Source organism: Sciurus carolinensis, chromosome 8 (assembly GCF_902686445.1).
Source record: "Sciurus carolinensis chromosome 8, mSciCar1.2, whole genome shotgun sequence".
NCBI lineage: Eukaryota > Metazoa > Chordata > Mammalia > Rodentia > Sciuridae > Sciurus > Sciurus carolinensis.
The window spans coordinates 84,072,016-84,086,849 of record NC_062220.1 but is presented as its reverse complement, the minus strand read 5'-3'; the positions used below and the strand labels follow the sequence as shown (position 1 = coordinate 84,086,849).

Here is a 14,834-nt window from a genome sequence, read left to right as displayed (position 1 = left end):
AATCTGCTTATATTTTACAGAGTCATGCTGCATAATTTACAGAATCTGTGAAATGAAAAAAAAGTCTATATTTGGAAATATTCAAGCATAATTTTTAAAGAAAGTACATAAAAGATTAAAGGGCTTGTAATGAAACAATAAAATTCTTTTAAAAAATACATTTATAAGAAATTATAGAGAAAAAAGAACTTATTAAAATTTGGATCATGATTCCTTGAGATTAAATTTGGACACAATAGTGATTTGACCATGATTGCTAAGGTCATAAAACAATAAAGTCAATAAAAACAAAAATAATTTTCTATAAAATGAAAATATGCTGTCCACATCCTAGCTCTCAAACTAATATCTTGAAATTTTAATTCGGCTCAACGGATTCAAAGAGCAGAACCTTGTTTGTACATAGATAATTCAATTAGTATTTACTCAGAGCTTATTAGATGCCAGGCATGGGGTTAGATGTTGAAGAAAATCGTTTATCACACATATGAAGAATGATGATACAAATACTATGAAGTAATGCAGAGTAGGGTGTCATTATGCAGTGGATAAGAGCCTGAACTCTGCCATTTAACGAGTCCTAAAAACCTGGGTAAATGACTTAGCTTCCCAAAGCCAGTTTTATCTCTTAAGTGGGAAATGACAATGGTATCTATTTCACAGGGTTGCAGTTGCTAAATAATGCACGGAAAACTCTTAGGACAATACCTTCCAATGCATTATCAATGTGGAGGGAGTACAGGAAAGGGGTTCGATGTTAATGCTTTACTTGATGTGTCAGTGGGTGATATAAGGATGGGAAACCAGAGAAGGCACCAGTATAAAGCATCTTAGTAAGAATAACTAAATTCGTCCTACTAAGAATATTGAATTTGTGATTAACATCTAAAGCCTTAAAACAAAATGTGAAGCTGAATTCCCCAAAGGATTCTTAAGGAAAATCCAAACAATAACAACCAATATTGGTTATTGTTATTGGTCAATAACAACCAAGGAGGACAGGCACAGCAGAGGGTTAGACACAAGGGGCAATTAAGAAGCCCCACATATGAGTGCCACTTCTTCACCTAAATACCATCAACTTCTTTCCAGAAACAGTGAGCATTCCTTCTGCTTGGTTAGGGTTCCTAATGGGGCGGCTGGGGCCTTAAAACAGGAAAGAAGAGGCTAAGATAAATTTGGTTCTCTGCAAGACACCAGAGGAGAGATGGAGGAAGAGTGCACCTGGGAGTGAGTGATGGGAGCAGTGTTTCTCAGGGAGAAGTGTTTCTCAAACAGGAAACTACTGGCATTTGGGGAGCAAGATTTCCTTTTTGCACATGATTGTTCTCCATCAAATGCCTGCAGTGTTCCACAGTTGTTCTAACAACCAAAAATTCCTCTTACTACACTGCTAACACTTTTATGGGTACCACCTTCTCTCCTTCTGTTCTTCCAACTTAAAGCCTTGCATTAATATGTTCTATCTCCAGACCATTCTTCTCTTTTTCTGTAGCTACTTTAAGAGTTCCCACCTGTTCTTTGTCTACAAATTCCAAGAAGACTGCCTGAGGACATACCCACCACTCCAAGTCTGCTTGTGTCCTCCATTCCAGGGAGGGATCAAGTGGGGAAGAAAAGGTGGACAGACTACACAACTGCAGAGGAAATCCTCATCAGGTACCTAATCTGGATTAATTCTTGATAAATATAACCAGCAATTATACATCACAGACATTTGAAGAAAATATCAGTGAAAGTGGACAAAGCTGAACAAACTAAAGTGCATTGTGGGTGGGGAAGGCAGATGGGGCTGAGAATACAACCTTGAAATATCATTTTTGCTAGCTAACATTCTCAGAAATAGGTGAGAAGCTACTGAGTTTGTAAAAGAACAAGCCACTAAGAAAGAGAAAATGAAGAAACTCAAAGTCTCGAGGCAATTAAAAACATTGTCTAGTTAAAATCCAACAACAGACTAAATGAAAAAAGGATAAGGTTTAAAGTGCTAATCCAGAGAATCAAGTCAGGGTAACTTTCCAAATACAGAGTAAAGAAGAAAATGTGGAAAATATTGAAGTAAAGATAAAGCACATAAGTAAGTCTAGCAGTTCCTATTAGAAGTTTCATAAGATCAAAGACAAAGGGTAGGGAAACTGTTGAAGAAGTAACAGAAGAAAATATTCCTGTGTTAAAATGACATGCAAAATTTTAGAATGAAAGGCTTTTCAAATGTAGACCAGACTGAATGCAAAAGCCCAGGTCTACTCCCATGTTCTTGGACAGGCAGAATTAATATAGTCAAAACGGTCATACTATCAAAAAGAATACACAGATTCAATGTAATCCCCATCAAAATACCAATGACATTCTTTACAGAAAAACACACACATGTACACACATACGCACCAAAAAAAAAAAAAGTTCTTAAATTCATTTGGAAGAATAAGAGACCCAGAATAGCCAAAACAATCCTGAGCAAGAAGAACAATGAATGCAGCAGGTACCACAAGACCCAATCTCTCAAATTATACTACAGAGCTACAGTAACAAACAACATGGTATTGGCATCAAAATAGACATGAAGACAAATGGAACAGAACAGACGACACTGAGACAAACCCAAATTTATCTGATACTTGACAAGGTGCCAACAATGCATGTTGGAGAAAAGTTGCCTTTGAATAAATAGTTCTGGGAAAACAGGATATCCATACAAAGAAGAATGAATTTATACCCCTTCTTTCACCGCGTACAAAAGTCAAATCAAAATGGATCAAAGACATGAAGTTAGACCAGAAACACTGCAACTGATAGAAGAAAACCTAGGGTCAACACTCCTTCATATAGGTATAGGCACCAACTTCCTCAAAAAACCCCTAAAGCTCAAGAAATAAAACCAGGAAACAATAGGTGAGATGCCATCAAATTAAAAAGCTTCTGCACAGCAAAGGAAATAATGAAGAAGAGTGAAGAGGGAGCCTGTAGAATGGGAGAAAATCTTTGCCAGCTACTCTTCTGACAGGGGATTAATATGCAGAATATATAAAGAACTCAAAAAACTCAATGCCAAAAAAACAAATAGCCCAATTAATAAATAAATAGGCAAAAGAACCAAATAGAAATGTCTCAAAAGAAGAAACACAAATGGCCATGAAATATATGAAAAAATGTTCAGCATCTCTAGCAATTAGGGAAATGCAAACCAAAACTACACTAAGATTTCATTTCACTCCAGTCAGAATGGCAATGATCAAGAACATGAATAATAATAAATGTTGGCAAGGATATGGGGGAAAAGGTACACTCTTAGATTGTTGTTGGGATTGCAAATTAGTACCAACCACTATGGAAAACAGTGTGGAGATTCCTCAAAAAACTAGGAATGGAACCACCATAGGACCTAACTATCCCACTTCTCAGAGTTCATCCAAAAGATCTAAAATAAGCATGCTACAGCAATATAGCCACATCAATGTTTATAGCAGCATAATTCACAACAGCCAAATTATGGAATCGACTCAGATGCCCATCAGTAGATGAATGGATTAAGAAAATGTCATATAAATACACAGTGGAGTTTCACTCGCCATAAAGAAGAATGAAATAATGGCATTTGCCAGCAAATGGATGGAGCTGGAGAAATCATGCTAAGTGAAATAAACCAGACTCAGAAAATCAAGGGTCAAATGTTTTCTCTTACATTTTGGAAGTTAGAGCAAAATAAGGCATAGAAGACAACTGGGAAGGGGACCAGATATCATAAAGGTATAGTGAAGGCCAGTGGAGTGTAAGAACAACCAAAGGGAGAGAAGGAGAAAAGTGGAAGATAAATAGTATGAATTTAACAAAATCATGTTATGTTCATACATAAAGATACCAAAGGAAATTTCGATTTTATGTCTATGTTTAATGAAGTAGAAAAGGGAGAATAAGGGAAGGGAAAAAGGGAAGACAAGGGGGGATGGGGTTTGAAATAAAATTCTTTGCATGTATATGATTTTGTCAAAATGAACCAAATTGTTATGTATAATTATGAGGTTTTAATTTTTAAAATATATTTAAAAAAAGACCTAGGTCAAGTCCTACCTATCTGAAACTGCAGAATGCTGAGGATTAAAAGGGAAAAAGTAAGTATTTTCAGAGAGAAAAAGGTAAGAGTTGAATAGGAACAATAACGAGACTTCCATGACATTTTTGACTAATAACTACCAGAAGATAACAGACTTCAAAGTTTTGATGAAAAATGACTTTTAAAATCATTTACATATGTAATTTTAAAAAGTTCTTACACAATCACACATGTAACACAAATGTGTGTGTGTATACACATAATGTGGTAAAAGATAACAGTCTATAGTAAAATATTTTTAAATTAAAAAAAAAATCTTCTCCCTCAAGGAGATTTTCAGGAAAAAACTTATGCTTGTATCCAAATTCTTTTTTGAATACAGAAATGCAGTTGTTGCTTATTTAATAAAATATCTTAGTGATCATTCCATACCGGAGTTCATTCTTTTCAAGATACCTAGTAGTTCAGAATATGGATGCATCAAAATTTATTTAGTTTGTCCTCTACTGAAAGATATATAGGTTGCTTCTATTTTTTGCAGATATAATCAGCATGCAAAAAACGAAAATATGTATGTGGTCCTACATACATAAAAAATTTTTAAGTCAAAGGATGTAACACTTTTCAATTATCAGATATTGTCATACTATTTCTTTAAACAGGTTGTATAGCAAGGATATTTCCATCAAGAGGCCTTTGTTTATTATTTGTCATAAAATAATAATGAATTGTCTCATAAGACACTGATATAAATGCTAATGTGCAGCGCATGGAGCAATTAAAGGACAAGAACTGAATTACAAATTCTAAACCCATTTTCCCCAATGTAGTATTTAAAAAAAAAAAAATCTAACTACATGTTTATTTCCCTACCTGTAATACCTAAATGATACTGACACAACTCATAAGTTTAATTTTATTTAAATGAATAATCTATTAAAATGTAAATGCTAAATATTGTTTTATGCATATTCTACAACTGTCTCTTCAACCATCTCTCATTGTGACCATATTAATCATTCAAAGTGTCAATGAAAAAATAATCTCAACTAATCTATTTGCAGTTTTTCCTCAACTTAAAAACAATGATTTTTTAAAAATTCAAATACTAGGTTCTCATTTTATTCATCTTAACCCACTACTTTGAACCGTGTCGTCTTTGAATGGGAGGTTTCATAAAGGAAAGTGAACTACCATTTTTTAAAGAACTTACCAATATTCCTATTGTAAACCATGTGCCTTATAAAAGTGGCTAGTATAATTTTCTGACAATCTTACTTCTTAATAACAATTTTCTATTATGTGCCATGCTTTCAGAAAGAAGTTAAAAAAAACTCAACAAAAACCAAATTCTGATAAAAGGAAAATTTGAACAACTATACTCTGAACTCCATTGAAAATATATAAAAATTAGGAGCCCAAAATACAAAGATGTAACTTAAATTCACTTTAATATAATACCTTTAGGTCATCTATAAAATCATTTGTTCTTAAAGAAAAACTTGTATTTTCCCTAAAGATAAAATAGATATAGAGAAATACAAAAGGCTTCTACAATATAAATCTTCTTAAGGAAATCAACATATATTTCCTTGTTGTACAAAACCATCAAGTAACTATGTTGTCTAATTTCTCTCACATGCTCAGTAGTGACAACTTTTCATAGATTAATTTGTTTTTCAAGTGTTTCATGCTATTAAGGAAGATGTTTCTTAAATTTTAATTTTATATTGGCCTTGTACCCAGCAATCTTCCTTAATTCATTAATAATATAAATAGTTTATCTGTAGATTTGTTTGGATTTTCTACATGCACAAGGATGTCAGAGTTATCCTCCTTTACTAGTGAGAACAACTGAGCCATTTTCTTTCTGGGAAAGTTTTAAATTAAAGATTTAATTTTTCTTAAGGACAAAGGATTTTTTTCTTTCTTTTATCAGTTTTACAAATCTGTGTTCATTCAGGAATCTGTCAAATTAATCAGCATAAAACTGTATTTTCTGTGAATAAAATCCTGGGTGTGGAAACATCTGGAGATCACTCATTATAGATCATCACATAACTATTTTAGTCAGATTTACCATTATTGTTTAGCTTTCTGGATATGGTGAATTAGTATTTAAACTTTATATAACAAAACATGGTATTAAATTATCTACAGTAAAAAATATGAGTGTTTGTAGTTAGGTATAATAAAGAAAATAGCCTCTTGTCATTTCCAATCAGTTTTGCCACCAATTAGTTATGAAAAACTGCTTTTCAGGGCTGTTTAGAATTGACCTTAATTCCTTTTCACATATTTTTTCCTTCCCTAAGAAGACTGAAGTAAATATATACATGCTCTGATATGCATAATGTATGTGCTTGCCTTTTAAAATGTTAAGTACTATTTACCCATTATATACTTTTTCAACGTCCAAGTATTGTAGAAGTCATATTTTTATGTCAATACATTTACTTCATCCTTTTTAATACTTAATATTGTAATCTTTGTAGGTATGTATTATAATATTGTAGGTATGTAGAAATACATAGTACTTTAAGTGTGTAGATTTATTATTTACACATCATGTTACTTAACTCATCCACGTGAAGCATTAAGGTTGTTTCCAGTTATTTTTGTTATGTTATGTAGTTGTATGGGTATGCCTACAGGATACATTTCTAGAAATGAAATATCTATATCAGAGGATATGTACACTGTGAAGTTTTCAGAGATGTGGCCTTATTGGTATTTTATGAAATGATAGCAACTTTTAACATACTTCTGCAATCATTTGCCTTTTAAAGTTCTTTAAAATTTAAATACAACTGATATACAATTTGATGGATTTTGACATATGTACACACTTGTGCAACCATAAGCACAATTAAGATAGTGAATATATTCATCACTCTCAGAAGTTCATAGATACCCTTTGAATACTTCCTTGCCCCCAACCCCTTTACATGTCTCCTCCCACTAGGTCACCTAGGCAACCAATGATCTGTCACTATAATTTTCATTTTTAGAATTTTGATGTATTATATATTCTCCATCATGAGGATGCAAAGTTCACTACATTACTATATATCTAATAAAATCTACCTAACTGACTGTGGGTTTTTTTTTAATGGTACTGGTAATTAAACCCAGGAACAATCTACCTATCACTGAATTACATCCTCAGCTTTTCAAATTTATTTTTAAATTTTTATTTGATACTGGGGAATGAACCCAGGAATACTCTCCAATGAGCTACATCCTCAGTCCTTTTTTTATAATTTATTTTGAGATAGGACATCACTAAATTACTAAGGGTAGCCTTGAACTTGCAAGGCTCATGCCTCAGCCTCCTGAATAACCAGGACTATAGTTGTGCACCACCACACCTGGTCGATAGTGAAATCTTCTATCTCCTCCCTTATTTCTGTTCAGTTGATTTGTACGGTTGAGGAGTGATACATTAAAGTCTCGTATTATGTGTGTTTTCATGCATTTCCTGTAGTTCTGCTTCATAAAGGAGATTACTATGTTGTTACATATTCTTAAGTGGTACTTTGTATGAAAAAAATTGTTCTTTTAAATTTTTAATTAATTTTATTTTATCTAATATCAGGATACTATCCTTGTTCTTTGTTTCCATTTGCCTGATAATTATTGTCATCCTTTTAATTTTAGGATTATTTCTTTTCTCTCTCCTCTAATTTTTTTAGTTAAATATTAATTTCTTTGGGGTAAATATCCAGAAGTGGCATTGCTGGGTCACTAGGAAGTGTATACTTAACTCTGTAAGAAGTCACTAACTGCCATTCGGCCTCGGAGGCGCTCCGCGCTCCCAGAATGCACCGGCAGTCCGCGGGAAACCAAAATGGCGAAGGGCTGTAGCGAAGTGGGCTGTGTTTGAGGCCGGTATAGGCAGGCTCAGTCTACCCACAACCCTCGTCCCCGAGGACCTCGTTTTGTGCAGACTCTACAGGGGCAGGTAATTCACTGGTCCACAAGCGGTCTCCTTTATGTCGAAACCAAAAGACCCCAACATCCTTGACCAAGCTGTCTTTACAGGATGGACATAAAACCAAAAAGCCTGCATGTAAATTTGAAGAGGGTCAGGATGTCCTAGCTAGATGGTCAGATGGCTTGTTTTATCTTGGAACTATCAAAAAGATAAACATTTTGAAACAGAGCTGCTTCATCATATTTGAAGACAGTTCTAAATCCTGGGTTCTCTGGAAGGACATTCAAACAGGAGCCACTGGAAGTGGGGAAATGGTCTGTACAATATGTCAAGAAGAGTATTCAGAAGCTCCTAATGAAATGGTTATATGTGATAAGTGTGGCCAAGGATATCATCAGTTGTGTCATACACCTCATATTGATTCCAGTGTGATTGATTCAGATGAAAAATGGCTCTGTCGACAGTGTGTTTTTGCAACAACAACAAAGAGGGGTGGTGCACTTAAAAAAGGACCAAATGCCAAAGCATTGCAAGTCATGAAGCAGACATTACCCTATAGTGTGGCAGACCTTGAATGGGATGCAGGTCATAAAACCAATGTCCAGCAGTGTTACTGCTATTGTGGAGGCCCTGGAGACTGGTATTTAAAGATGCTACAGTGCTGCAAATGTAAGCAGTGGTTTCATGAGGCTTGTGTGCAATGCCTTCAAAAACCAATGCTATTTGGAGATAGGTTTTATACATTTATTTGCTCTGTCTGCAGTTCTGGACCAGAATACCTCAAACGTCTACCATTACAGTGGGTAGATATAGCACACCTATGCCTTTACAACCTAAGTGTTATTCACAAGAAGAAATACTTTGATTCTGAACTTGAGCTTATGACATACATTAATGAAAACTGGGATAGATTGCACCCTGGAGAGAGAAGTAAGCAATGGAATAGAAAAAAAAGGAAAGAAAAAATCTGTAGGTCGTCCTCCTGGACCATACACAAGAAAGATGATTCAGAAAACTGCTGAGCCACCTTTGGATAAGGAATCAGCTTCAGAGAGTCCTACCTTGGATTTACCTTGTTCTATAGGGAGAACTGAGGGACCTGCACATTCTTCTAATACCTCAGATGTGGATTTCACGGGTGCTTCCAGTGCAAAAGAAACTACCTCATCTAGCATTTCCAGGCATTATGGATTATCTGACTCCAGAAAAAGAACTCGCACAGGAAGATCTTGGCCTGCTGCAATACCACATTTGCGGAGAAGAAGAGGTCGTCTTCCAAGACGAGCACTCCAGACTCAGAACTCAGAAATTGTAAAAGATGATGAAGGCAAAGAAGATTATCAATTTGAGGAACTCAACACAGAGATTCTGAATAACTTAGCAGATCAGGAGTTATAACTTAATCATCTGAAAAACTCCATTACTAGTTATTTTGGTGCTGCAGGTAGAATAGCATGTGGCAAAAAATACCGAGTTTTGGCTCGTCGGGTGACACTCGATGGAAAGGTGCAGTATCTTGTGGAATGGGAAGGAGCGACTGCATCCTGACTGTAGGACTGAACATTATGTTCACTGCACTCTCATTTTATATAGGTACAGTTCAAAGCCCTAAAGAAGTCTGGCTTTTACTCTTTCTTAAAACAGCAAGAACAACAACAAAAAAATCACAAAAGAAGATGATACTAGCCTTAACATGTACTTGTCAATGTTATGGATATTGTCATAAAAAGATATCTTTTACAAATCAAAACAGAGACTTAATTTTTTAAATCTTAAGATTTGTAGAATGTTTTTAGGATAGGATATTAAAATTGATTCAAACCCATGCATGGTGTTAGATAATTTTTCTAATTATTCCACTGAGTCAGTTTTTGTGATTAGTGGTTATCAGAGCAAACAGATCATGTAGATAGCACAAGACTTTGGAGAAACATTGTCTGTTTTGTTACCAAAATGTTGGAAGAAATTTATTTCAATACCTTTTAGATTTCATAAAGTGCAGTGTATATAATGCCTACTGAAAGACTGTAAAATATTGAAATTTTCTTTCAAGCAAAGTGTAAAAAAAAATATATTGAGCCTGTAAATTGAAAAAAAAAAAAAAAAAAAAAAAGAAGTCACTAACTCTTCAAAACTTTCACAAATGGTGTTCAGATCTGTACCACATAGATGCCACCTATTGGCTAGTCTGAGACTCAGATAGTGGCCTACCAGTATTTCATTATGTTCTTGAGGGTAAGATCCACAAATGCACAGCTCAAGGGTGATCCCAGAAGCACATAAACAACTTGAAAGGGTCTCTTTCCAGATCTCCTCCCTCTCCACAATCTGTCTGGTACTTCTGGTTCTCTGGGATGCCCTATTCTAATTCTCCAGCTAGAAATCTGGGGCTTTATTTATGCCACTCTACCAAATACTGCCTATCACTACACTCATATCCAGATTTAAGCAGCAGGAGACACAGGAAAAAAAGATAACAGGAATCTGCCCTGCTGGGACCACAACTTCTCAGGCTGAAGAGGGAAGTGCCCCCTTAGAGTTTTTAAGCTCTTCTGTTGTAGCTGTGCCAGTGCTGCTGCCAGAGAACTTCCTGGGGACTGTAGTGCAAGAGAACACAGAAGTGGAGAGGGCAGAAAAGGAGAGAAAAACTGAGGTTTCTGTACTCTTGACAAGCATTAGGAAAACCCAATTCCTGCTTTTCAAGCGAGTATAAGAGAGTTTTGAGAGCTCTGAGGTGCATTCTGATGCCCACACTTCTGAGTTTTGAGCTATGCTAAATGCAGGTGAAGGGACAGGGACACCAAAGTAAAACAACAAAATGCCTCATCACTGATCTAGTGGAACTTACATTTCTAGCTGCCTTCTCTAACCTGCTTGCTGTTTACTTTTTCAGTCTGCAAACAGTTATGTACGTCACACTTTTTCTCTTTTTTCTTTTTTGATCAAAATTTGGTGGGAATTTAGGATGGTTTTTCTTCAGATATTTTTTCTGTTGTTTTCTCTTCTTCCTCTCTGTCTAGAACTCTCATTATGTATATTTGGAATGTTTGACATTTGTCCACAGGTCTCTTAGAAACATTTTTTCTCTCTTCTTTGTAATGAAGACTTTTTATTGATCTTCACATTTTCTGTCATCTCAGATCTTCACATCTGCTGTTGAGCCTCTCCAGTGGATTTCTCATTTGACAGTTATTTTTAAATTTAAAATTCCTATTTGGTTCTTTTTTTCTAACTTGTTGAGATTTTCTATTCATTATCTTGTTAGCATGTTCTCTTTTAATTTTTTCAATATATTAATAGTCAATTTAAAGACCTCACCAAACCAAGATGTCAGTTTCCACTAACTGTTTTTCCTGATTATGGTTCACACTCTCCTAGTTTTTCTTTTTGGAATGTTGTGGTTTAGGTTGAAACATTAATATATTACAGCAACTTTGATTCATTTTAATTTTTTCAGAGTTACTGGGTTATTCAGTGATTAGTCTGGGCATAAACTGTAGAATCTGTTTCTCTCAATGGCATGCAACCAGGACATCTCTGTTCAGGTTAGCCTGCCTCCTGGAGGCTGCGTTGATGTCTGTAGAGCTTAATGATCAGCCAATGACTGGGGCAAAGGTTGTACTCACAGACCTCAAGCTTGCAAGACTTCCACCTTTGTCTGTTTATCTGTGTGTGGACTGAGAAATTCAAAGTTGCCGCCCCTCTCAAGTCTCCCTTAACTTTCACTTTTGCCAGGCTCTCTCGGGTCTCCTCATGTGCTGAGGTTATTCTTTCTATGGTTCTAAGATTTCCCTATTAAATTTCTGCTGATCTGCTGCTCACACCAAGTCATGTCCACAATGTCAAGCTTGCAAAGCAGCAGGTTTTCTCCAGCTGTTTCCAACCAAAGTCAGAACTTTTCACCACCAAAATCATAGGTTTTTGTGTCCCCTTTCACTTTACCCTCAAAACTCACTCCAACTCTCAATACTGATTGTTGTAGTTCAGGATACTATAATAATAATACTATGGGCTGTCTCTTCTCCTTATAAGGGCATTAATGGCATTATAGGGGTTCTCCCCTCATGTCCTAATCCAGCCCTAATCACCTCCCAAAGGCCCCACATCTCCAGATGCCATCCCACTAGGGATTAGGGTTTCAACATATCAATCTGGGGGGACACAAACATTCAATCCACAGCACTGCAGAAGGCTCAGTTGTGACCAGCTGAGTCTGGAGGCTTGGGGAAATATATAGGAACATCCCAGGCAAAAAAGGTCACTAAATCACAATGTTTCTACCTCAAACTCTAACTTTTTAAAATAATATCCTTAATTTTTTAACTGTCTTTGGTCAAGTTCCAATATACTTGGAAATCTGTTTTTGACAGTTTTGCCCAGTTATATATTCGCTTCCCCCACCACATCGTCAGTACCAGGGATCCAACTCAGGGCCTCACACATGTATTTGCTTTCTTGCAGAGGACACTGTCAACCTCTTCATGCCAATAATACCAGAATTCAAGTAGTGTTTTTAAATAAGCTTTAATTTTCTTAAAACCTTCATGATTACAACTTTACTATGGAGTACAAGAGATCATCATGATATGGGTAAAACTGCCTCTAATAAGGCTTCTATCAGGATGTTAATTGTGACATTACTTGAAAACATGGGAAAAAATAAAAACTACCTCAGTGTTCCTCAGCAGAGGAATAGCTAAATAAACTAAGCTCATCCTGTGAATCATCAGTTAAAAATAATAACATGGTTTTATAATAAGAAATACACATTCTTTTGTGGGGAAAAAAGCAGGTTTAAATAGTATTATACTGGGCTGGGGAGATAGCTCAGTTGGTAAAGTGCTTGCCTCGTAAGCACAAGGCCCTGGGTTCAATTCCCAGCACCACAAAAAAAAAAAAAAAAAGTTTTAAATAGTATTATACTACTAATACAGTAATATATTTTATATATTTATAAAAGTATTTATAGAAATGAAGCATACATAGTATGCTTCAATTTTCTATAGGTTCATGTATATAAATAATATAGGAATAAGTCTAGAAAGATACAGAACAAAGTATAATAGGAACCACTACTAGGGAAGGAGCAGAAATTGAAAGCAGACATAAAGGCTCTTAGCTTTAACTGGTAATATCTGAAATTTTTAATAAAATTGATATATTTATGTATAACTGTATAACAAAACAATAATTTAACATATGACTTGCCCAAGCTATTTGAATAGCCAATATAATAAGGGTTCCTACCAGTTTCTATACAGATTCAAAAGGATTAAAGGAAACTACTCTGCCTAATAAAATTAAGTTCCATTTTATGGAAGATTTTATTAGGCAAGAAATGCTTGGCATCATTTCTAAAAGTCTTGGATTTGTCTTTCCAAAGATAATCTCCTCATTCATCCCTTCAATATCCAATGGCTTATATTATTTTGTACTTTTTCTCACAGATTTCTTTCCTAGTAAGCCATTTTAATCTGTCACATTAACTAATATCTTTTAATAACTTTAACAGGCGCACTTTAAGACTTCTTCAAGGCCTACTTACATGTAATAACTGCAATGAATGAAACATTAACAATTACTTTTAATTTTTAAATTTTCATCCTGTAAATCAGATTTTTTTGTCAAAAACTATTTTACCTAAATCACAATCTTTTTAGATTTCAAAAAGGAAACAGTTACAGACCCTGTGTAAATAAATGAAAACAACTTACCGTTTAATTTTAGCCACACACAAAATGTGTGGAGCTTCCTACAGGTAGCTCCAGGGTATCTAGTCTGAGATTATAAATTGAGTTCTACGTTGATTCTTTTTTTTTTAATGTTAATCTCACCTTTTATTCTTTTAAATTTTATTTGTTCTAATTAGTTATGCATGACAATAGAATGCATTTATGTATTTAGATAGATCATACATAAATGGAGTATAATTTCTCATTTTTCTGATTGTACATGTAGTAGGATCACTACTACATGCAGTTGGCCATGCAGTCATATATATACATGAGGTAATAATGTCTGTTTCACTCTACTACCCTTCCTACCCCTTCCCCTCCCCTTCCCCTCCCTTCACTCCCCTCTACTTAATCTAAAGTAACTCTTCTTCCCTAGTGCCCCACCACCACTATTGTCAATTAGCATCCACATATCAGAGAAACATTCAGCCTTTGGTTTTTGGGTTTGGCTTATTTCACTTAGCATGATATTCTACAATTCCATCCATTCACCAGCAAATGCCGTAATTTCATTCTTCTCTAAAGCTGAGTAATATTCCATGGTATATATATACCATATTTTCTTTACCCATTCATTGGTTGAAGGACACCTACGTTGGTTCCACAGTTTAAGCTATGTGAGTTAAGCTGCTATAAACATTAATGTTGCTGTGTCATTGTTGTGTATTGAGTCTTGATAAATATTATCAGGTCAGAGGACGTTTTTACTCTCCTGAAATACTATTATTCTCTCATAATTGCAAAATTATAAAACAGACAATATTTTCTATTTATACTAAGTGACCAAGGAAGAATTTATTACTGTTGCTGCAAGGAGTTCCTTTTAAGAGTCTTCTTTCAGTCTTCTCTGCTAAAACACACACCTACACATGCTAATTTAATCAAAGTCATTAAGTGTGTCAGTGGTAGAATTCTCTACGACCTCTTATTCTTTACACCTCCCCCTTCACTGAATTATGCCTGCACACCTCTGCACATATTCGGAGTATATTTAATTTCATTTTTAGGTCAGTTGTCCATTGTTTCCCACCTTTGATCAGTTACTTAAAGATTCATCTTGGTGTTTTCCCTAATTCAGTGAATCCTAAGCATTGCTCTAAACTACTACTTG

At 35.0% G+C, this 14,834-nt stretch overlaps 1 protein-coding gene and 1 pseudogene across 7 annotated transcripts in view; one reads left to right on the top strand and one right to left on the bottom strand.

Annotated features, from left to right (window-relative positions):
• Pals2 (protein associated with LIN7 2, MAGUK p55 family member) overlaps positions 1–14,834 on the bottom strand; it is a 125,421-nt gene that overhangs the window by 88,173 nt on the left and 22,414 nt on the right. The window lies entirely within an intron of this gene.
• LOC124990700 (metal-response element-binding transcription factor 2-like) lies at positions 8,036–9,536 on the top strand (annotated as a pseudogene).